This window comes from Scyliorhinus torazame, chromosome 5 (genome assembly GCF_047496885.1).
Source record: "Scyliorhinus torazame isolate Kashiwa2021f chromosome 5, sScyTor2.1, whole genome shotgun sequence".
Taxonomy (NCBI): Eukaryota; Metazoa; Chordata; class Chondrichthyes; order Carcharhiniformes; family Scyliorhinidae; genus Scyliorhinus; species Scyliorhinus torazame.
Genome location: NC_092711.1, coordinates 101921021 through 101945608, shown reverse-complemented (window position 1 = coordinate 101945608; position 24588 = coordinate 101921021). Strand labels below are relative to the sequence as shown.

At 46.6% G+C, this 24588-nt stretch overlaps 1 long non-coding RNA gene across 1 annotated transcript; it reads left to right on the top strand.

The window, feature by feature from the left end:
* The first annotated feature begins 7635 nt into the window (after positions 1-7635).
* On the top strand, positions 7636-14854 carry LOC140419251 (uncharacterized). Its single transcript, XR_011945650.1, has 2 exons — positions 7636-7710; positions 12727-14854. It is a non-coding gene; the product is annotated as an uncharacterized lncRNA (long non-coding RNA).
* Positions 14855-24588: the final 9734 nt, after the last annotated feature.

Below are 24588 nucleotides of genomic sequence, written 5' to 3'. Positions count from 1 at the left end.
ACAAGGTAGATGAGCTTGTGGCCCAGATTGTGACTGGCAGGTATGATGTGGTAGGCATCACAGAGACATGGTTGCAGGGGGTTCAGGACTGGCATTTAAACATCCAGGGATTCACAACCTATCGAAAAGACAGAGAAGTGGGCAGAGGGGTCGGGGTTGACTTGTTAATTAGGAATAAAATTAAATCAATAGCACTAAACGACATGGGGTCGGATGATGTGGAGTCTGTGTGGGTAGAGTTGAGGAACCACAAAGGCAAAAAACCCAGAATGGGAGTTATGTACAGGCCTCCTAACAGTGGTCAGGACCAGGGGCACAAGATGCACCACGAAATAGAAAGTGCATGTCAGAAAGGCAAGGTCACAGTGATCATGGGGGATTTTAATATGCAGGTGGACTGGGTAAATAATACTGCCAGTGGACCCAAGGAAAGGGAATTCATTGAATGTTTACAGGAGGGCTTTTTGGAACAGCTTGTGATGGAGCCCACGAGGGAACAGGCCATTCTGGACTTAGTGTTATGTAATGAGCCAGACTTGATTAAAGGTCTTAAAGTGAGGGAGCACTTAGGAGGCAGTGATCATAATATGGTCGAATTCAATCTCCAATTTGAAAGAAAGAAGGTAGAATCAGATGTAAAGGTGTTACAGTTAAATAAAGGTAACTACAGGGGCATGAGGGAGGAACTGACGAAATTCGACTGGGAGCAGAGCCTAGTGGGAAAGACAGTAGAACAGCAATGGCAGGAGTTTCTGGGAGTAATTGAGGACACAGTACAGAGGTTCATCCCAAAGAAAAGAAAGATTATCAGAGGGGGGATTAGGCAGCCATGGCTGACAAAGGAAGTTAGGGAATGCATCAAAGCAAAAGAGAAAGCCTATAATGTGGCAAAGAGTAGTGGGAAGTCAGAAGATTGGGAAGGCTACAAAAACAAACAGAGGATAACAAAGAGAGAGATAAGGAAAGAGAGGATCAAATTTGAAGGTAGGCTAGCATGTAACATTAGGAATGATAGTAAAAGTTTCTTTAAATACATTAAAAACAAACGGGAGGCAAAAGTAGACATTGGGCCGCTCCAAAATGACGCTGGTAATTTTGTGATTGGAGACAAGGAAATAGCTGAGGAACTGAATAAGTACTTTGCGTCAGTCTTCACAGTAGAAGACATGAGTAATATCCCAACAATTCCGGAGAGTCAGGGGACAGAGTTGAATATGGTAGCCATCACAAAGGAGAAAGTGCTAGAGAAACTAAGCGGTCTAAAAATTGATAAATCTCCGGGCCCAGATGGGCTACATCCTAGAGTTCTAAAGGAGATAGCTGAAGAAATAGTGGAGGCGTTGGTTATGATCTTTCAAAAGTCACTGGAGTCAGGGAAAGTACCAGAGGACTGGAAAATCGCTGTTGTAACCCCCCTTGTTCAAGAAGGCAACAAGGAAAAAGATGGAAAATTATAGGCCAATTAGCCTAACCTCGGTTGTTGGCAAGATTCTAGAATCCATTGTTAAGGATGAGATTTCTAAATTCTCGGAAGTGCAGGGTCGGATTAGGACAAGTCAGCATGGATTTAGTAAGGGGAGGTCGTGCCTGACAAACCTGTTAGAGTTCTTTGAAGAGATAACAAATAGGTTAGACCAAGGAGAGCCAATGGATGTTATCTATCTTGACTTCCAAAAGGCCTTTGATAAGGTGCCGCACGGGAGACTGCTGAGTAAAATAAGGGCCCATGGTATTCGAGGCAAGGTACTAACATGGATTGACGATTGGCTGTCAGGCAGAAGGCAGAGAGTTGGGATAAAAGGTTCTTTTTCGGAATGGCAACCAGTGACGAGTGGTGTCCCGCACGGTTCAGTGTTGGGGCCACAGCTGTTCTCTTTATATATTAACGATCTAGATGACGGGACTGAGGGCATTCTGGCTAAGTTTGCCGATGATACAAAGATAGGTGGAGGGGCAGGTAGTATGGAGGAGGTGGGGAGGCTGCAGAAAGATTTAGACAGTTTAGGAGAGTGGTCCAAGAAATGGCTAATGAAATTCAACGTGGGCAAGTGCGAGGTCTTGCACTTTGGAAAAAAGAATAGAGGCATGGACTATTTTCTAAACGGTGACAAAATTCATAAGTGCAAAGGGACTTGGGAGTCCTAGTCCAGGATTCTCTAAAGGTAAACTTGCAGGTTGAGTCCGTAATTAAGAAAGCAAATGCAATGTTGTCATTCATCTCAAGAGGCTTGGAATATAAAAGCAGGGATGTACTTCTGAAGCTATATAAAGCATTAGTGAGGCCCCATTTAGAATACTGTGAGCAATTTTGGGCCCCACACCTCAGGAAGGACATACTGGCACTGGAGCGGGTCCAGCGGAGATTCACACGGATGATCCCAGGAATGGTAGGCCTAACATACAATGAACGTCTGAGGATCCTGCGATTATATTCATTGGAGCTTAGGAGGTTGAGGGGAGATCTAATAGAAACTTACAAGATAATGAATGGCTTGGATAGGGTGGATGTAGGGAAGTTGTTTCCATTAGCAGGGGAGACTAGGACCCGGGGGCACAGCCTTAGAATAAAAGGAAGTCACTTTAGAACAGAGATGAGGAGAAATGTCTTCAGCCAGAGAGTGGTGGGTCTGTGGAATTCATTGCCACAGAGGGCGGTGGAGGCCGGAACGTTGAGTGTCTTTAAGACAGAAGTTGATAAATTCTTGATTTCTCGAGGAATTAAGGGCTATGGAGAGAGAGCGGGTAAATGGAGTTGAAATCAGCCATGATTGAATGGTGGAGTGGACTCGATGGGCCGAATGGCCTTACTTCCGCTCCTATGTCTTATGGTCTTATGGTCTTAAGTGAGCCAGGACATCTTGTTATTTTGCCAGCTGATCCAGATTCAAAGGGTTTCATGCATGATCAGCACATTCTTACTGGAGAGAGGCTGTTTAAATTTCCTCTGGGTTGGGAAGAGATTCACTTGTTGATCGAACCTGCTGAAATACCGCTGGAAGCGCGGTAGCACAGTGGTTGGCACCGTTGCTTAACAGCGCCAGGGTCCCATGTTCGATTCCTACAAGAAGTTCGACCCGCGGACTTCTGGGAAGACCCTCACCAATAAATTCTGGTGGAGAGAAAACCCGAGACACTACACGTGTCGTGTCTCCCACCCGCCCTCCTCCTCTAACCTAATAATAAAACCCATTGGTGTGAGGTAAGTACCATATTTTATTATTATTATTATTTTTTAAAAAATTTAATTTAGTTGTTAGCCAGATCTTGGTAGAAAGTTAGAGGGATGGCAGGGAAGGGAGTGCAATGTTCCTCCTGCAGGATGTTTGAGGTGAGGGATGCCGTTTGTGTCCCTGCTGATTTTACCTGCAGGAAGTGCTGCCATCTCCAGCTCCTCCAAGACCGAGTTAGGGAACTGGAGCTGGAGTTGGAAGAACTTCGGATCAATCGGGAGGCAGAGGGGGTCATAGATAGCAGCTTCAGGGAATTAGTTACACCAAAGATTGGAGATAGATGGGTAACTGTAAGAGGGACTGGGAAAAAGCAGTCAGTGCAGGGATCCCCTGCGGTCGTTCCCCTGAGAAACAAGTATACCGCTTTGCATACTTGTGGGGGGGGGGGGGGACTTACCAGGGGTATGCCATGGGGTACGGGCCTCTGGCACGGAATCGGTCCCTGTTGCTCAGAAGGGAAGGGGGGAGAGGAGCAGAGCATTAGTAATTGGGGATTCGATAGTCAGGGGCACAGATAGGAGATTTTGTGGGAGCGTGAGAGACTCACGTTTGGTATGTTGCCTCCCAGGTGCAAGGGTACGTGATGTCTCGGATCGTGTTTTCCGGGTCCTTAGGGGCGAAGGGAGCAGCCCCAAGTCGTGGTCCACATTGGCACTAACGGCATAGGTAGGAAAGGGGACAAGGATGTCAGGCAGGCTTTCAGGGAGCTAGGATGGAAGCTCAGAACTAGAACAAACAGAGTTGTGATCTCTGGGTTGTTGCCCGTGCCACGTGATAGTGAGATGAGGAATAGGGAGAGAGAGCAATTAAACACGTGGCTACAGGGATGGTGCAGGCGGGAGGGATTCAGATTTCTGGATAACTGGGGCTCTTCCTGGGGAAGGTGGGACCCCTACAGACAGGATGGTCTACATCTGAACCTGAGGGGCACAAATATCCTGGGGGGGAGATTTGTTAGTGCTCTTTGGGGGGGTTTAAACTAATGCAGCAGGGGCATGGGAACCTGGATTGTAGTTTTAGGGTAAGGGAGACTGAGAGTATAGAGGTCAGGAGCACAGATTTGACGTCGCAGGAGGGGGCCAGTGTTCAGGTAGGTGGTTTGAAGTGTGTCTACTTCAATGCCAGGAGTATACGAAATAAGGTAGGGGAACTGGCAGCATGGGCTGGTACCTGGGACTTCGATGTTGTGGCCATTTCGGAGACATGGATAGATCAGGGACAGGAATGGATGTTGCAGGTTCCGGGGTTTAGATGTTTTAGTAAGCTCAGAGAAGGAGGCAAAAGAGGGGGCGGTGTGGCGCTGCTAGTCAAGGGCAGTATTACGGTGGCGGAGAGGATGCTAGATGGGGACTCATCTTCCGAGGTAGTATGGGCTGAGGTTAGAAACAGGAAAGGAGAGGTCACACTGTTGGGAGTCTTCTATAGGCCTCCAAATAATTCTAGGGATGTAGAGGAAAGGATGGCGAGGATGATCCTGGATAAGAGCGAAAGTAACAGGGTAGTTATTATGGGAGACTTTAACTTTCCAAATATTGACTGGAAAAGATACATTATATGGGTTGTTTTTTGTACAGTGTGTGCAGGAGGGTTTCCTGACACAATATGTTGACAGGCCAACAAGAGGCGAGGCCACGTTGGATTTGGTTTTGGGTAATGAACCAGGCCAGGTGTTGGATTTGGAGGTAGGAGAGCACTTTGGGGACAGTGACCACAATTCGGCGACGTTTACGTTAATGATGGAAAGCGATAAGTATACACCGCAGGGCAAGAGTTATAGCTGGGGGAAGGGCAATTATGATGCCATTAGACGTGACTTAGGGGGGATAAGGTGGAGAAGTAGGCTGCAAGTGTTGGGCACGCTGGATAAGTGGAGCTTGTTCAAGGATCAGCTACTGCGTGTTCTTGATAAGTATGTACCGGTCAGGCAGGGAGGAAGGCGTCGAGCGAGGGAACCGTGGTTTACCAAAGAAGTGGAATCTCTTGTTAAGAGGAAGAAGGAGGCCTATGTGAAGATGAGGTGTGAAGTTTCAGTTGGGGCGATGGGTAGTTACAAGGTAGCGAGGAAGCATCTAAAGAGAGAGCTAAGACGAGCAAGGAGGGGACATGAGAAGTATTTGGCAGGTAGGATCAAGGAAAACCCAAAAGCTTTCTATAGGTATGTCAGGAATAAGCGAATGACTAGGGAAAGAGTAGGACCAGTCAAGGACAGGGATGGGAAGTTGTGTGTGGAGTCTGAAGAGATAGGCGAGATACTAAATGAATATTTTTCGTCAGTATTCACTCAGGAAAAAGATAATGTTGTGGAGGAGAATGCTGAGACCCAGGCTAATAGAATAGATGGCATTGAGGTACGTAGGGAAGAGGTGTTGGCAATTCTGGACAGGCTGAAAATAGATAAGTCCCCGGGTCCTGATGGGATTTATCCTAGGATTCTCTGGGAGGCCAGGGAAGAGATTGCTGGAACTTTGGCTTTGATTTTTATGTCATCATTGGCTACAGGAATAGTGCCAGAGGACTGGAGGATAGCAAATGTGGTCCCTTTGTTCAAAAAGGGGAGCAGAGACAACCCCGGCAACTATAGACCGGTGAGCCTCACGTCTGTAGTGGGTAAAGTCTTGGAGGGGATTATAAGAGACAAGATTTATAATCATCTAGATAGGAATAATATGATCAGGGATAGTCAGCATGGCTTTGTGAAGGGTAGGTCATGCCTCACAAACCTTATCGAGTTCTTTGAGAGAGTGACTGAACAGGTAGACGAGGGTAGAGCAGTTGATGTGGTGTATATGGATTTCAGCAAAGTGTTTGATAAGGTTCCCCATGGTAGGCTATTGCAGAAAATACGGAGGCTGGGGATTGAGGGTGATTTAGAGATGTGGATCAGAAATTGGCTAGCTGAAAGAAGACAGAGGGTGGTGGTTGATGGGAAATGTTCAGAATGGAGTTCAGTTACAAGTGGAGTACCACAAGGATCTGTTCTGGGGCCGTTGCTGTTTGTCATTTTTATCAATGACCTAGAGGAAGGCGCAGAAGGGTGGGTGAGTAAATTTGCAGACGATACTAAAGTCGGTGGTGTTGTTGATAGTGTGGAAGGATGTAACAGGTTACAGAGGGATATAGATAAGCTGCAGAGCTGGGCTGAGAGGTGGCAAATGGAGTTTAATGTAGAGAAGTGTGAGGTGATTCACTTTGGAAGGAATAACAGGAATGCGGAATATTTGGCTAATGGTAAAGTTCTTGGAAGTGTGGATGAGCAGAGGGACCTAGGTGTCCATGTGCATAGATCCCTGAAAGTTGCCACCCAGTTTGATAGGGTTGTGAAGAAGGCCTATGGAGTGTTAGCCTTTATTGGTAGTGGGATTGAGTTCCGGAGTCAGAAGGTCATGTTGCAGCTGTACAGAACTCTGGTACGGCCGCATTTGGAGTATTGCGTACAGTTCTGGTCACCGCATTATAGGAAGGACGTGGAGGCTTTGGAGCGGGTGCAGAGGAGATTTACCAGGATGTTGCCTGGTATGGAGGGAAAATCTTATGAGGAAAGGCTGATGGACTTGAGGTTGTTTTCGTTCGAGAGAAGAAGGTTAAGAGGAGACTTAATAGAGGCATACAAAATGATCAGGGGGTTAGATAGGGTGGACAGTGAGAGCCTTCTCCCGCGGATGGAAATGGCTGGCACGAGGGGACATAGCTTTAAACTGAGGGGTAATAGATATAGGACAGAGGTCAGAGGTAGGTTCTTTACGCAAAGAGTAGTGAGGCCGTGGAATGCCCTACCTGCTACAGTAGTGAACTCGCCAACATTGAGGGTATTGAAAAGTTTATTGGATAAACATATGGATGATAATGGCATAGTGTAGGTTAGATGGCTTTTGTTTCGGTGCAACATCGTGGGCCGAAGGGCCTGTACTGCGCTGTATCGTTCTATGTTCTATGTACTTGGATCACTGTCTGGCAGAGTCTGCATGTTCTCCCCGTGTCTGTGTGGGTTTCCTCCGACTGCTACGGTTTCCTCCCACAAGTCCCGAAAGACACGTTGTTAGGTAATTTGGACATTCTGAATTCTACTTCACTGTATCCGAACAGGCGCCGGGGATTTTCACAGTAACTTCATTGCAGTGTTAATCTAAGCCTACTCGTGGCAATAATAAAGATTATTATTATCCATTTGTGCCTATAAGAATGGTTTTGTCTATTTATTTCCACTATGTCTCACAATTTCAGACCAACTCCAAAAGAGAATTGGGGTCGTGCTTTTGCGCTTCTGTATGGTCCTTCAGTCCCAGTCGACATTCAACAACAACAAATAAATCTGAGCCATTATCTTCAATGGCGGGCATTCCGCCCAGCATGCCTCGCGGTAGAGACTGTCCCGGATACGGACAAGAGACCATTGCGCAGGCGCGGAACAGCCCAGTGTAAGGAACATGCGCAGTGGGAGTGATGGCGAAGGGGAGCAGCTTGTTTCTGGTTTCCACAGCGGGTAAGGTAACAGTGTGTCCGAGAGAGCAGTGGGCGCTATGGGTGGGCGGAAAGACTTGATAAACACTCAGTGAAGACCTCAATCCGCGAATAAGACACTCTCACCCCTGCGGCGCGCTTCCCCGGGCCGCAGCATTTCCGGCAGGGGCCAGGCCCAGGTTAATTGCCACCATCCTAAAGGAGCAGCAGGACGCATGCGAGGTGAACCCTGTCCTGTCAGGAGGAGGAGAGAATGTTGTGAATTTCTCTCCTGGACTGACGGCTGGATTCATCACGATCTGGATATTATTGACTTCTAAATTTTAACATTGAGTTCCAGATCATTACCACTCACTTGGTGAAATGTATTCATCACATCCCCACCACCACCCATACGTCTTGCCCCCAAATCGTAAATCTGTCCTGAAATCATTGTATGGTCGGGTAATGGGGATGTTTCTTTATCTACCTTATCTAAACCTATCATAAACCGGTACACCTCTGTCAAATCTCCCCTCTGCCATTTGCTCCAAGGAGAACAACCCTCTTATGGACTGGCTTGATTAACACTACACCCCTGCAAACATCACCCTCTGCCAGTGTTCATGTATAAGACCATAAGACATAGGAGCGGAAGTAAGGCCATTCGGCCCATCGAGTCCACTCCACCATTCAATCATGGCTGACTTCAACTCCATTTACCCGCGCTCTCTCCATAGCCCTTAATTCCTCGAGAAATCAAGATTTATCAACTTCTGTCTTAAAGACACTCAACGTCCCGGCCTCCACCGCCCTCTGTGGCAATGAATTCCACAGACCCACCACTCTCTGGCTGAAGACATTTCTCCTCATCTCTGTTCTAAAGTGACTCCCTTTTATTCTAAGGTTGTGCTCCCGGGTCCTAGTCGCCCCTGCTAATGGAAACAACTTCCCTACGTCCACCCTATCTAAGCCATTCATGATCTTGTAAGTTTCTATTAGATCGCCCCTCAACCTCCTAAACTCCAATGAATATAATCCCAGGATCCTCAGACGTTCATCGTATGTTAGGCCTACCATTCCTGGGATCATCCGTGTGAATCTCCGCTGGACCCGCTCCAGTGCCAGTATGTCATTCCTGAGGTGTGGGGCCCAAAATTGCTCACAGTATTCTAAATGGTGCCTAACTCATGCTTTATAAAGCTTCAGAAGTACATCCCTGCTTTTATATTCCAAGCCTCTTGAGCTAAATGACAACATTGCATTTGCTTTCTTAATTACGGACTCAACCTGCAAGTTTACCTTTAGAGAATCCTGGACTAGGACACCCAATTCCCTTTGCACTTATGAATTTTGTCACCGTTTAGAAAGTAGTCCATGCCTCTATTCTTTTTTCCAACGTGCAAGACCTCGCACTTGCCCACGTTGAATTTCATTAGCCATTTCTTGGACCACTCTCCTAAACTGTCTAAATCTTTCTGCAGCCTCCCCACCTCCTCCATACTACCTGCCCCTCCACCTATCTTTGTATCATCGGCAAACTTAGTCAGAATGCCCCCAGTCCCGTCATCTAGATCGTTAATATATAAAGAGAATAGCTGTGGCCCCAACACTGAACCCTGCGGGACACCACTCGTCACCAATTGCCATTCCGAAAAAGAACCTTTTATCCCAACTCTCTGCCTTCTGCCTGACAGCCAATCGTCAATCCATGTTAGTACCTTGCCTCGAATACCATGGGCCCTTATTTTACTCAGCAGTCTCCCGTGAGGCACCTTATCAAAGGCCTTTTGGAAGTCAAGATAGATAACATCCATTGGCTCTCCTTGGTCTAACCTATTTGTTATCTCTTCAAAGAACTCTTAACAGATTTGTCAGGCACGACCTCCCCTTACTAAATCCAGCACATCTCTAGCACTTTCTCCTTTGTGATGGCTACCATATTCAACTCTGCCCCCTGACTCTCCTGAATTGTTGGGATATTACTCATGTCTTCTACTGTGAAGACTGACGCAAAGTACTTATTTAGTTCCTCAGCTATTTCCTTGTCTCCCATCACTAGATTACCAGCGTCATTTTGGAGCGGCCCAATGTCTACTTTTGCCTCCCGTTTGTTTTTAATGTATTTAAATAAACTTTTACTATCATTCCTAATGTTACTGGCTAGCCTGCCTTCATAATTGATCCTCTCTTTCCTTATTTCGCTCTTTGTTATCCTCTGTTTGTTTGTAGCCTTCCCAATCTTCTGACTTCCCACTACTCTTTGCCACATTATAGGCTTTCTCTTTTGCTTTGATGCATTCCCTAACTTCCTTTGTCAGCCATGGCTGTCTAATCCCCCCTCTGATAACCTTTCTTTTCTTTGGGATGAACCTCTGTACTGTGTCCTCAATCACTCCCAGAAACTCCTGCCATTGTTGTTCTACTGTCTTTCCCACTAGGCTCTGCTGCCAGTCGATTTTCATCAGTTCCTCCCTCATGCCCCTGTAGTTACCTTTATTTAACTGTAACACCTTTACATCTGATTCTACCTTCTTTCTTTCAAATTGGAGATTGAATTCGACCATATTATGATCACTGCCTCCTAAGTGCTCTCTTACTTTAAGATCTTTAATCAAGTCTGGCTCATTACATAACACTAAGTCCAGAATGGCCTGTTCCCTCGTGGGCTCCATCACAAGCTGTTCCAAAAAGCCCTCCTGTAAACATTCAATGAATTCCCTTTCCTTGGGTCCACTGGCAGCATTATTTACCCAGTCCACCTGCATATTGAAGTCCCCCATGATCACTGTGACCTTGCCTTTCTGACATGCACTTTCTATTTCGTGGTGCATTTTGTGCCCCTGGTCCTGACCAGTTAGGAGGCCTGTACATAACTCCCATTATGGTTTTTTTGCCTTTCTGGTTCCTCAACTCTACCCACACAGACTCCACATCATCCGACCCCATGTCGTTTAGTGCTATTGATTTAAGTTCATTCCTAATTAACAAGGCAACCCCACCCCATCTGCCCACCTCGCTGTCTTTTCGATAGGTTGTGAATCCCTGGATGTTTCAATGCCAGTCCTGAACCCCCTGCAACCACGTCTCTGTGATGTAGTTACCTTGTGTACCTTGTGTCGCCCTATTTATTTATTTTATTTTATATTCATGCACTTAATTATCTGAATACTTTTCATTGTACCTAGGTACATGTGACAATAAACAAAATCCAACCACAGTTTTTCCAACCTAACATTGCAACTATAATCCCTCAACCCTGGAACCATTCTGGTAAATCTCCTTTGCACTGTCTCAAGGACCCTCACATCCTCCATACTGTGTGGTGATCACTAGTTTGCACCGACCCAAATGTTCTGTCTTGCTGTCTGGTGATGTCACCACACACCCACAATTGCACAGTGACATCACCCCCACTCCCCGGGTGACTCCTCAATGGTGTCACTAACAAGACCAACAGCAAATATTGCCCAACCCCAGTTCGTGAGATTATAACGCTTGACCTTCTTGAACTGCTGCAGTATGTGTGGTGAAGGTGTTACCACACTGCTGTTAGATAAGGAGTTACAGGTTATTCCCCCAGTGATGATGAAGGAACAGCGGTGATATATGTTTAAATCATTATGCGCTACTCTGTTTATATTGAGCCTTTAATGTAATAAAACATTCCTCAATAATTCACAGAAATGTTATCACCGACATTGACACCGAGCTACGTAAGGAGATATTAGGGCCGATGGCCAAAAGTTTGATCATAGAGGTAGGTTTGAAGGAATATCCTAAAGGAGGAAAGTTGGATTGAGAGGCGGAAAGAGTCAGGGAGGAAATTCCACAATTTATGGCCTTGGGAAAATGAAGGTGCAGCCACAAATGGTGGCACAGTTAGAATCAGAATGTACAGGAATTCGAGGAAGTGCAGATCCCAGAGGGTTGTGAGGCTGGAGGAGGTTACAGTGGTCGGTCAGTGAGCATAGGGGTGATGGGTGAACAGGACTTGGTGTGAGTAAGCACACAGGCAGCAGAGTTTTGTTTGACCCCAGGATTACAGGGAGGATGAATCTGGGAGGCTGGCCGGGAGTGTGTAGGATAATATGTTTAGAGGTAACAGGAATGGATCAGAGTTTCAGCAATAGATGAACTGGGTTTAGGGTGCAGTTGGGTGAAGTTCCTGATGTGGAAATGGTGGTCATGGTGATGATGGGGATTTGTGCTTGTACACTCATCTTGGGTCAAATATTATTCTGAAATTGTGAAGGGTTTGCGTCAACCTCACTCAGTTGCCAGGGAGAGGGTTGGAGTTGGTGTTCAGGGAGTGAGTTTGTAGCGGGGACTGAAGACAATGACTTCATTTTCCCAGGATTTAAATGGAGGAAATTCCAGTTCCTCTTGTACTGGGTCAGACTAGTCAGGCTGCTGTGTGATGTTGAGGGGAACTTGAAGGTGATGGTGTTAACATACATCACAAAGGGGGACACATTGGAGTTGTGGTATTGTCACTGCACTTGTAATCCAGAGACCCAGGGTAATGCTCTGGGGAAATGGGTTTGAATCCCACCAGGGCAGATGGTGGAATTTGAATTCAATAAAAATATGGACTTTTAAAAGTCTAATGACGACCATGAAACTATTGTTGATTGTTGTAAAAACCCATCTGGTAAATATCCTTGAAGGAAATCTGTCATCCTTACCCAGTCTGGCCTCCATGTGGAAGCACCCACAGCAATGAGGTTGAGTCTTAAATGCCTCTGAATGGCTGAGCACTCAGCTCTTTCTTGGTGGTGGTAGAGCTTCAGAGTTTGGAGATTCTAAGTTCTGTTTGAGTTGAAGACATAAAGGACCGAGTCTTCTGTAGATCCAGACCAGGTGGTAGGTTCTCTTCCCTGAAGGACATCAGTGAACCAGTTGGGTTTTTCTGACAATCCAGCAGTTTTCATGGTCACTTTTCCACAGAGCCGGCCCCACAAATGACCAGAATAATTCATCTCAATTTCACAACCTGCCTTTGTGTTTTTGTGGGTTCTCTCTTACTCCCTATTTTCTGTTTAAATCAATTTCACAGGGTATGAGAAGGGGATTTGTTGGGAAACTCAAATCGAACATCGCATCAGGATCTAACAGTCACCCAATTTATTATGACTTTATATCATCGAATTTCGAACATGGAAGGAAAAAGCATCGTTCACAGTGGGGAGAAACCGTACACGTGTTGTGTGTGTGGACGAGGATTCAGTCGATCATCTGGACTGTCAAAACATAAATGCAGTCAGACCAGGCAGAAACCGTGGAAATGTGGGGATTGTGGGAAGGGATTCAGATACCCGTCTGAGTTGGAAACCCATCGACACAGTCACACTGGAGAGAGGCCGTTCACCTGCTCTGTGTGTGGGAAGGAATTCATGAAGTCAAAGATTCTGGTAAAACACCAGCAAATTCACACTGAAGAGAAACCTTTTAAGTGTGGAGACTGCGGGAAGTGCTTTAAAGGTTCCAGCGAACTGATGTCTCACCAACGCGTTCACACTGACGAGAGACCATTTAGGTGCTCTCACTGTGGGACTGGGTTCAAATGGTCATCTCAACTCACTGTACACCAACGCGCTCACACTGGGGAGAGACCTTTTAAATGCTCAGACTGTGAGAAGTGCTTTAAAAGTTCCGGGGAACTTATGCGACATCGACGTGTTCACACTGACGAGACACCATACAGGTGCTCTCACTGTGGGACTGGGTTCAGGTGGTCCTCTCAACTCACTGTACATCAACGCACCCACACTGGGGAGAGGCCATTCACCTGTACCATGTGTGGGAAAGGATTCATTCAGTCATTCGCCCTGTTGATACACCAGCGCACTCACACTGCGTCGGGCCCATTCACCTGCTCCAAGTGTGGGAAGAGAGTCACTACCTTATCCAATCTGCGGACACACCAGCGAGTTCACACGGGAGAGAGGCCATTCACCTGCTTTGTGTGTAAGAAAAGATTCACTCACTCATCCGCCCTGCTGAGTCACCAGCGACTTCACGAGTAACGACAGTGATTGAACTTTGCTGTTAATCACATCCAGGACTGAACCATGTTCATTGGGGCCTGTTTCTGCTGTGAATAAACCCCAGCCCAGTTATAGTAGTTAATATTGTGAATCAAAGTGAAATAAGTAAACTTTCCATTTCACATGCATTGTGTTGAATCTTTTTAATATCTCGAAGACAAATTAGTTCCTGTTGATATGTTCTCCCTCTCCCCTGTCTCCTCCATCCTCCCCTCCAATAAGTGCGAGACAATCCAAACAGCTGCCTCTGCTAGTTTCCTCACTTCTGCCAATCCACCTGGACAAATATCTCTCCGTGTCCAACTCCTCCCGCCAGCCTCCCCACACACAGTGAGTTCATACTGCAGAGAGAGGGTTTAAATGCTGAGACTATGACAGGAGCTGTAAAACCCACATTCACTGATGGTTCACCAGTGCAGTCACTCCGGTTCCACTCCATTCACCTGCTCTCAGTGCAGGAAGAGGTTCAGTCGATTGTCCATCCTGCAGCAACACCAGTGAGTTCACACCGGGGAGAGGTCATTCACCTGCTCCATGTGTGGGGAGGGATTCACTGCTTCATTCAACCTGTTAACACACTAGTGAGTTTACACTGACGGAAGATATTCTAAATGTCTGGATTGTGGAAAGTATTATAAAATACACTGACAAGAGACTGTTCAGAATCTCTCACAGTGGGACTGATTCAAGTGAACATGTGGACTCAGTGTCTGCCAGCGCACTCACACTGGGCAGAGACAGTGCATCTGTTCCATGTGTGGGAAGAGATTCGCTCAGTCATCCCACCTCAACACACATTCACTTGTCCACACTTTTCAAAGTTCTGAGTGTGGGCAGAGATTTAAAAGCAAATCGGATCTGCTGACAGACAAACACATTCACACGAATAAGAGGCTTTGCACCCGCTGTGTGTGTGGCAAGAGATTCGCTTGGTCATCTCACCCACTGAGACACCAGTGAATTCACGGTGATTACAGGGGTTGGGTTCTGCTGTTATTGCTGCTGTTAATCACATCCAGGACTGAACCAGGTTCATTCTGACAGTTGGAGTTTGTTTTTGCTGATGTTAATAATTCCAGTAACTGGAATGAAGTTTAATATTCTGGATTATTGTCAAATAAATCGGCTTTGTTTAAACCTGTTGTGTATTTTGTCCTTCCTACCTGAGTGGTTAACTTCACCTGTCTGGAGCTCAGAAAGGACAATCTGGGGGAGGATCACACGGCAGGACCAGAACTTCAGCCTGGACACAGTCCTTCAGGGTCACACTGAGAGGGACAAATGGCACTTTGGTCTTTCCCATCTCTCTTCAAAGTCATTTCAGATATAAAATTTATACCAAGTGTGCATAAAATCAGTGCTTAAATGTGAGCAGGGTTTAACTGCTGAGAGAGCAAAATACAGCATGATATATTCAATGAATATATGTTGGTAAGTAATATGAGTTAAAATAACTAAAGAACTATGAAAACTGATTGGAGAACTTAAACTCTAAACAGTGACAGAAAGTGACTGCTTCTTTCCAGAAACTACAAGTTAACGGTTAAACTAATTTCAGACACAAGGTTGAAGGATTGAAACCTCTCAGTTTTCTTCACACAAATGCCTCGAATCGAAGTATAACGGTTAATTATCAATGGCTGGTGTTTTTTTAATAAATACTTTTATTCTCCTTTTTCACACTTTCTCCTAAATTTACACTCACCAACAATAAATAATAATCAGTAATGAATGTAATGTCAATCCCCAGATCAACAACAGCAAACCCATCCTCCCACCAAACCCCCAAACATTAGCCCGCATGTGAACATAAACAAATGACAAAAAGGAATCAGGAATCACCCATAGTCACCATTATCACATACAGTCCACCAACCCTCCCAGCAGCCCCCCCTAATGTTCGATGTAATCCAATTCTCGAAAGTGCACAATGAATAACGCCCATGAATTGTCAAACCCCTCCATCCTTTCCCTCTGTTCAAATTTGACCTTCTCAAGAGTCAGGAATTCCAGCAGGTCCCCCCCCCCCCCCCGCCACGCCAGGGCACAGGGTGGAGAGGTTGGTCTCCACTCTAACAGTATCTGCCTTCAGGCTATCAATGAGGCAAAGGCTACAACATCTGCCTCCATGCCCACTTCCAACCCCGGCTGGTCCGACACCCCGAATATGGCCTCCCGAGGGCCCGGGTCCAGATTCACGTGCACCACTTTAGAGATTACCCTAAAATCCTCCTTCCAGTAATCCTCCAGCTTTGGACAGGACCAAAACATATGATCGTGGCTTGTGCCACTCCCAGCTCATACTTCGCTCCCAGCTCCTTCAATCCTGGAAACCGACACCCAAGAAACAAATCTTTTAATGTCCTAATTCCTTTCTCCTCCCATCTCTGAAAATTTCCATCCCACTTCCCTGGCTCAAATCTATGTTTCCCCCGAATTGGCACTTCCCTTGATCCTGCCCCCCAACCTGAAATGCTGGCGAAACCGCCTCCAAATTCTCAACTAAGCTATTACTACCCGACTCCCTGAGTATTTCCCCAGGGCCGTCAGGAGCAGTGTTGTTGCTAGCGCCTTCAATACCGACCCCCGACCCAAACTCTCCTCCATTCTGACCCACTGGGAGTCAACCAATGGCTGGGGAGCTAATGGTTCCAGACCTCAGTTCATCCAACCTTTATGGGAATCGCAGCAGTTGCTATGTAATTACACCGTTAAAGTATAACTTTGTTCGGGCCATGGGATGGATTTCACTTGTCGACTTTGGCAGGAAGAATAGAAAAAACAATATTCTTGTGACCTTATGAGACAAAGTCCCATCTTCACACTGAGAATACCCTCCATTGTCCTGTGTGACACTATCACTGTGCTAAGTGGGGTCGCTTCAGAACACATCTCGCTAAAAACAGGATATCCATGAGGTGTGGGCCATCAGCAGACTAATATTCAATCACAATCTGTAACCTCATAGGCTGGCATATCCCTCACTCTACCATTACCATCAAGCCAAGGGACCAACCCTGGTTCAACATGGAGTGGAGGAGAACATGTCAGGAGCAGCAGCAGGTATTCCTAAAACAGAATCCATGATAAACAGTGGAAACAACAGGCTCTAGGCAGGGGTAAGCGATCGCAAAAACAACAGATCAGATCAAAGCTGCAGTCATAGAATCCCTACAGAATAGGAAGCCATTCAGCCCATCGAGTCTGCACTGAAACAGCACCCCATCTAAGCCCAAACTCCACCCTATCCCCTAACCCCACCGAGGAGCAATTTACCCAACCTGCACATCTTTGGACTGTGGAGGAAACTGGAGCACCCGGAGGAAACCCACGCACACACGGGGAGAATGTGTAAACTCCACACTGACAGCTGCCCAAGGTCAGAATCGATCCTGATGCCTGGCGCTGTGAGGCAGCAGTGCTAAACACGATGCCGTTGTGCTGCTCTGCTACATTCAGTCGTGGATGGTGGTGAACAATTAAACAAATCAGAGGAGCAGGAGGTTCCACAAACAACAACATCGTCAATGATTGGGGAGACAAGCACATCAGTGCAAATGACTCTGTTTTGTGTTCAGTGATCCCCGGTATGTTACTGATAACTTCCCTGGATCCGAAGGCTAAGAGAGAGACTCTGGGAGCAATGGAGAGCTGGGACTAGTCCATGGAGTAACTCAAGGTGTCACAACTGAAATAATCTAGAGTTATAAAGGAGAAAAGTTCCCAAAATGCAGCAGTCTGTATCAGGACATGAATTAATCTCCTCTTATCCTGAAGAAATGAAGGTCTTGACTGTGTGTCTGAAACAATATTAGTTCATCTGACATTTATCCAGAGGATTAAACCCCAGCCCAGTTATAGGGATTATTATCAGAAATAAACTCCAACTGTCAGAATGAAGAAGGTTCAGTCCGGGATGAGATTAACAGCAGCAATAACTGCAGAATCCAACCCCTGCGGACACTTGTCAACTTGCTGCTGTGTCAGAAGATGGGCTGTCTGAGTGATTCCCTTCCCACACTGAGAGAAAGTGAACGGTCTCTCCTCGGTGTGGCTGCGTTGCTGTCTCAGCAGGTGGAATGAGCGAGTGAATCCTTTCCCACACTCCGAGCAGGTGAATGGCCTCTCCCCAGTGTGAACTCGCTGGTGTGTCAGTAAATCAGATGTACAAGTGAATCCATTCCCACATTCGCAGCAGATGAATGTTTTATCCCCGGTGTGAACTTGCTGCTGTGTCAGCAAGTGGGATGACTGAGTGAATCCCTTCCCACACACAGAGCAGGTTAATGGTCTCTCCCCAGTATGAATACATTCATGTTCAATGAGTGTGTGTGATCGTTTAAACAGCTTCCCACAGTGAGAGCAGCTGAACAGCCCCTCAGTGCGAACAACCTGCTGCTTGACCAGGTCCTCGGAGCTTTTAGAGTTCTTATCACAGGCTGACTGGTTAAACAGCTTCTCATCAATGTGAACTTGCTGGTGGGTCAGCAGGTGCGATGACTGAATGTATCGCTTTCCACACACGGAGCAGGTGAACAGCCTCTCCCCAGTGTGAACTTGCTGGTGTGTCAGCAAGTGGGATGACTGAGTGAATCCCTTCCCACACTTTGAGCAGGTGAATGGTTTATCCCCAGTGTGAACTTGCTGGTGAACCAGCAGGTGAAATGAGCGAGTGAATCCCTTCCCACAGTCAGAGCAGGAGAATGGTCTCTCCCCAGTGTGAACCCACTGGTGACTCAGTAAGTAGGCTGGACAAACGAATCCCTTCCCACATTCATCAGAACATAAGAACTAGGAGCAGGAGTAGGCCATCTGGCCCCTCGAGCCTGCTCCACCATTCAATGAGATCATGGCTGATCTTTTGTGGACTCAGCTCCACTTTCCAGCCCAAACACGATAACTCTTAATCCCTTTATTCTTCAAAAAAATTATCTATCTTTATAGAACATAGAACAATACAGCGCAGTACAGGCCCTTCGGCCCACGATGTTGCACCGAAACAAAAGCCATCTAACCTACACTATGCCATTATCATCCATATGTTTATCCAATAAACTTTTAAATGCCCTCAATGTTGGCGAGTTCACTACTGTAGCAGGTAGGGCATTCCACGGCCTCACTACTCTTTGCGTAAAGAACCTACCTCTGACCTCTGTCCTATATCTATTACCCCTCAGTTTAAAGTTATGTCCCCTCGTGCCAGCCATACCCATCCGCGGGAGAAGGCTCTCACTGTCCACCCTATCCAACCCCCTGATCTTTATCTTAAAACATTTAATGAAGGAGCCTCTACTGTTTCACTGGGCAAGGAATTCCATAGATTCACAACCCTTTGGGTGAAGAAGTTCCTCCTAAACTCAGTCCTAAATCTACTTCCCCTTATTTTGAGGCTATGCCCCCTAGTTCTGCTTTCACCCGCCAGTGGAAACAACCTGCCCGCATCTATCCTATCTATTCCCTTCATAATTTTATATGTTTCTATAAGATCCCCCCCATCCTTCTAAATTCCAATGAGTACAGTCCCAGTCTACTCAACCTCTCCTCATAATCCAACCCCTTCAGCTCTGGGATTGACCTAGTGAATCTCCTCTGCACACCCTCCAGTGTCAGTATGTCCTTTCTCAAGTAAGGAGACCAAAACTGAACACAATACTCCAAGTGTGGCCTCACTAACACCTTATACAATTGCAGCATAACCTCCCTAGTCTTAAACTCCATCCATCTAGCAATGAAGGACAAAATTCCATTTGCCTTCTTAATCACCTGTTGCACCTGTAAACCAACTTTTTGCGACTCATGCACTAGCACACCCAGGTCTCTCTGCACAGCAGCATGTTTTAATATTTTATCATTTAAATAATAATCCCTTTTGCTGTTATTCCTACCAAAATGGATAACCTCACATTTGTCAACATTGTATTCCATCTGCCAGACCCTAGCCCATTCACTTAGCCTTTCCAAATCCCTCTGCAGACTTCCAGTATCCTCTGCACTTTTTGCTTTACCACTTATCTTAGTGTCGTTTGCAAACTTGGTCACATTGCCCTTGGCCCCCAACTCCAAATCATTTATGTATATTGTGAACAGTTGTGTGCCCAACACTGATCCCTGAGGGACACCACTAGCTACTGATTGCCAACCAGAGAAACATCCATTAATCCCCACTCTTTGCTTTCTATTAATTAACCAATCCTCTATCCATGCTACTACTTTCCCCTTAATGCCATGCATCTTTATCTTTTGCAGCAACCTTTTGTGTGGCACCTTGTCAAAGGCTTTCTGGAAATCCAGATATACCACATCCATTGGCTCCCCATTATCTACCGCATTGGTAATGTCCTCAAAAAATTCCACTAAATTAGTTAGGTACGACCTGCCCTTTATGACCCATGCTGCGTCTGCCCAATGGGACAATTTCCATCCAGATTTCTCGCTATTTCTTCCTTGATGATAGATTCCAGCATCCAGCATTCGGAGCAAATGAATGGTTTATCCACAGTGTGAGTGCACTGGTGTGTCAGCAGGTTGGATGAGAGACTGAATCCCTTCCCACACTTTGAGCAGGTGAACGGTTTCTCTCCAGTGTGAACTCGCTGGTGCATCACCAGGTTGGATGAGCGAGTGAATCCCTTCCCACAGTCAGAGCAGGTGAACGGCCTCTCCCCAGTGTGAACTCGCTGGTGTCTCAGCAGAACATTTGTGGATTTAAAGTTCTTCCCACATTCTGAGCATTTTAAGATTTCTTATCCGAGTGAACAAGTTTATGTGATCTGAGGCTGGTTAAATAAATGAATGCTTTTCCACTAAGGAGCAGATGAATGGCCTCTCCCCAGTGTGGACTCGCTGGTGTTTCTGGAGGCTGGAAGACTGAGTGAATCCCTTCCCACACACAGAGCAGGTTAATGGTCTCTCCCCAGTGTGAGTACGTTCATGTTCAATGAGTGTCTGCGATCGTTTAAACAGCTTCCCACAGTGAGAGCAGCTGAACTGCCCCTCAGTGCGAACAACCTGCTGCTTGGCCAGATCCTCGGAGCTTTTAGAGTTCTTATCACAGTCTGACTGGTTAAACAGCCTCTCACCAATGTGAACTTGCTGGTGGGTCAGCAGGTGCGATGACTGAATGAATCGCTTCCCACAAACGGAGCATGTGAACGGCCTCTCTCCAGTGTGACTCCGTCGATGCATTTCCAGCAGGGATGGGTATTTGAATCCCTTCCCACAGTCCCCACATTTCCACAGTTTTTCCATGGTGTTCATGTCCTTGTGTCTCTCCAGGTTGGATGATCAGTTGAAGCTTTGTCCACACCCAGAACACGTGTATGGTTTCTCTCCGCTGTGAATGGTGTGATGTTTTTTCAGGCTGTGTAACTGGTTAAAGCTCTTTTCGCAGTCAGTTCACTTTAACACTCTCACTCAGGGGTGTGGATCTCTGCTTTTCCAGTCACCCTGATGTTTGAAAATGTTTCCCACTGACAGAACCAACAAACATTTCTCCTTCCACATTCAAAGACCGATGATATTCAGATCTTGATGAATTGAGTGACTCTGTCAGATCTTGATGTGATGTCTGTTTTAAGTTTCCCATCTGCAAATCAATGTCCTCTTTTACCTTATAAAAGACATTGACAGTGTCAGTATTACCATGACCGGGTGGGTCGCGGGCGGGTGTCGGGAGGGTCACTGTTATTAATGGCGGCTGCAAGCGGCCTTCAAAATGCCCGTATACATGTAAAGAAAATGCGGCCGCATTGCGCATGCGTGCCAGATCATCGGTGCGTATGCACAAAACTATGCGAATGTGCTCCGATGATCGGGCACGCATGCGCAGTGCGGACGCTTTTGATTTACAAGTTTGGGGGGGGGGGGGTTATTCATTTTATTCATTTATTTTATTTATTTAATTTTTATTTTTTTCATTTATTTTATTCTTTTTTTTTTACAAGTTTGGGAGGGTTTTATTTGATAAAATTTTGCAGGAAAAAAATGAAGAACTTTGAACAGATTGAGACTCCATACTTTCCGACACCGGAAGGCTTCACCTTCATCCAACAGGTTCCATTGGAGGAGCGTGTCTGAGGGCCAAATGGACCCAAAACCATTTCCTCCATTTTTGTCAGCAGCAAACAAAGGAAGAGAAAATGGTGGGTGGCTCAGGTCAGCCGGCGTGGGTCTCGAAGGTTGGCCGGTTGGTAAAAATGGGTTCCCGGAAAAAGAAATTGAAGAACACTGATCTACAGTTTATAATCAAGAAATTAGGAAAACAAGATCACAGCTTAGAAATAGCTGGATTAGTCAGAAATCAGTTGCAATCGGCCAATATAGCTATGATTAGGAAGTGGGTGATGGGGGGGGGGGGGGGGGGGGTTGGTGTGGGAGCAGCTGGAGGTGGCGTCATGTAAAGGTACTAGTCTGGGAGCTTTGATAACAGCTCCTTCGCCGTTTTCACCGACCCGTTACTCCACAAGTCCGGTGGTGGTGGCGACACTGTGGATTTGGGGACAATGGAGGAGGAAGGTGGAGGGAGCATTGGTTTGGACCCCGATATTCAACAACCACAGGTTTGTTCCGGGTAGTATGGATGGTGGGTTCCAGCGCTAGCAGAGGGCAGGCATCAGAAGGATGGGAGATCTATTCATAGACGGAAGCTTTCCCAGTTTGAAGGCGCTCGAGGACAAATTTAATCTGCCGCCAGGAAACGCCTTTAAATATCTGCAACTATGAGCCTTCCTGAAAAAATAGGTAGTGGCCTTTCCGACGCTGCCGCCACTGAGGATGCAGGACAGGGTGGTCTCCGGCACCTGGGTGGGGAAGGGGAAGGTGTCGGATATCTACCAGGAACTACAGGAGGCGGAGGAAACCCCGGTGGAGGAGCTCAAGGGCAAGTGGGAGGAGGAGCTGGGTGAGGAGTTGGAAGCGGGTCTGTGGGCAGAGGTCCTGGGCAGGGTTAATTCCTCCTCATCATGTGCCAGGCTAAGTCTAATTCAATTTAAGGTGGTCCACTGGGCACACATGACGGCAGTGAGAATGAGCAAGGTTTTTGGGGTAGAAGACAGTTGTATGTGGTGCAAGGCAACCCTGCAAACCATGTCCACATGTTTTGGGCATGCCCGGAGCTTAGAGAGTTCTGGCAAGGGTTCGCGAGGGCAATGTCCAAGGTGCTTAACACACGGGTGGTGCCGAGTCCGGAGATAGCGATCTTTGGAGTGGCAGATGACCTGGGAGTTCAGGGGGCGAAAGAGGCCAACATCTTGGCCTTTGCCTCCCTAGTAGCCCAGAGACGGATTTTATTAATGTGGAGGGACTCGAAGCCCCCGAGTGTAGAGACTTGGGTTAATGACGTCTGGGTTTCTCAGCCTCGAGAAAATAAAGTTTGCCTTAAGAGGGTCTTCGCTAGGGTTCTCTCGGAGGTGGCAGCCATTCGTCGACTTCCTCGGGAAAAATTAAAATGTCAGCAGTAGCAGCAATCCGTAGGGGGAGGGGGGGGGGGGTGAGTGCTTCATTGGGGTGGTGTGGGAAGACTGGGTTGCGTGGGGTAATGTCTATTTAATTGTTATTCTATATTCTCCTTTTACACTATGTTAATATTCACTCTAGTTTGTTTTGTTATTATTGTTTCTGTTGTTTTATTATGAAAAATTCTGCAAAACCTTAATAAAAATACTTTAAAAATAAAAGAAATCAGTTGTGAGAAGTCAATTATGTTGACAAACACAGGACAGTGTCAGCCTGTTATCTCTGCCAAGGACATGTCCAGCACAAAACCTGAATCAAGATAAACTTGATCAGCTGGGGAGGATCCCATATGTAAACCAGACACCTGGGTAAAGGTTAAAGAAATGAGCCACAAAATGACTTCATGGTTTCTGACTAAACTAGGAAGGATTACCAGTTTCTGATTGGCGATTCTGCGTTGTCGATCAACGCGCCAGAGTGAAAAGACGCACCGACCTCCTCAGAAAACAATCACAGGACACAACCAATGAATACCCTTCGTCATTCAGTACTTCCCTGGAGTGGAGAGACTACATCTTCTTCGAAGCGTTCAACATGTCAACGATGACGACGAATATCACGCCAAGGCCATCCCCACACCCCCACTACTTGCCTTCAAACAACCGCCTCACCTCAAACAGACAATTGTTCGCAGCAATAAACCTTCAGGAGAACAGCAACACCACTCAACCCTACCACGGCAACGTCTGCAATTCATGCCGGATCATCGACATGGCTATCACCATTACACGCGAGAACACCACCCACCAGATAACAGTACATACTCATGTGACTCGGCCAACGTTGTCTACCTGATACGCTGCAGGAAAGGATGTCTCGAAGCGTGGTACATTGGCGAGACCATGCAGACGCTACAACAACGGATGAACGGACATCGTGCGACAATCGCCAGGCAGGAATGTTCCCTTCCAGTCGGGGAACACTTCAGCAGTCAAGAACATTCAGCGTCTGATCTTCGGGTAAGCGTACTCCAAGGCGGCCTTCAAGACACACGACAACGCAGAATCAGGTAGCCAAGTTCCGCACGCACGAGGAAGGCCTCAACCAGGACTTTGGGTTCATGTCACATTACGTGTGACCCCCATCATACTGCCCGGATTTGCAGAATCTTATTACCTGTCCAGGCTTGAGACAATTGAGACCCAGAATCATCGAATTTACAGTGCAGAAGGAGGCCATCTGGCCCATCAAGTCTGCCTCTTGGAAATAATCCCTTACCTAAGCCCACACCTCCACCCTATCCCGTAAACTCACCTCACCTTTTTGGACACTAAGGGCAATTTATCATGGCCAATCCACCTAACATGCACATCTTGGGACATGGGAGGAAACCGAAGCACCCGGAGGAAACCCATGGA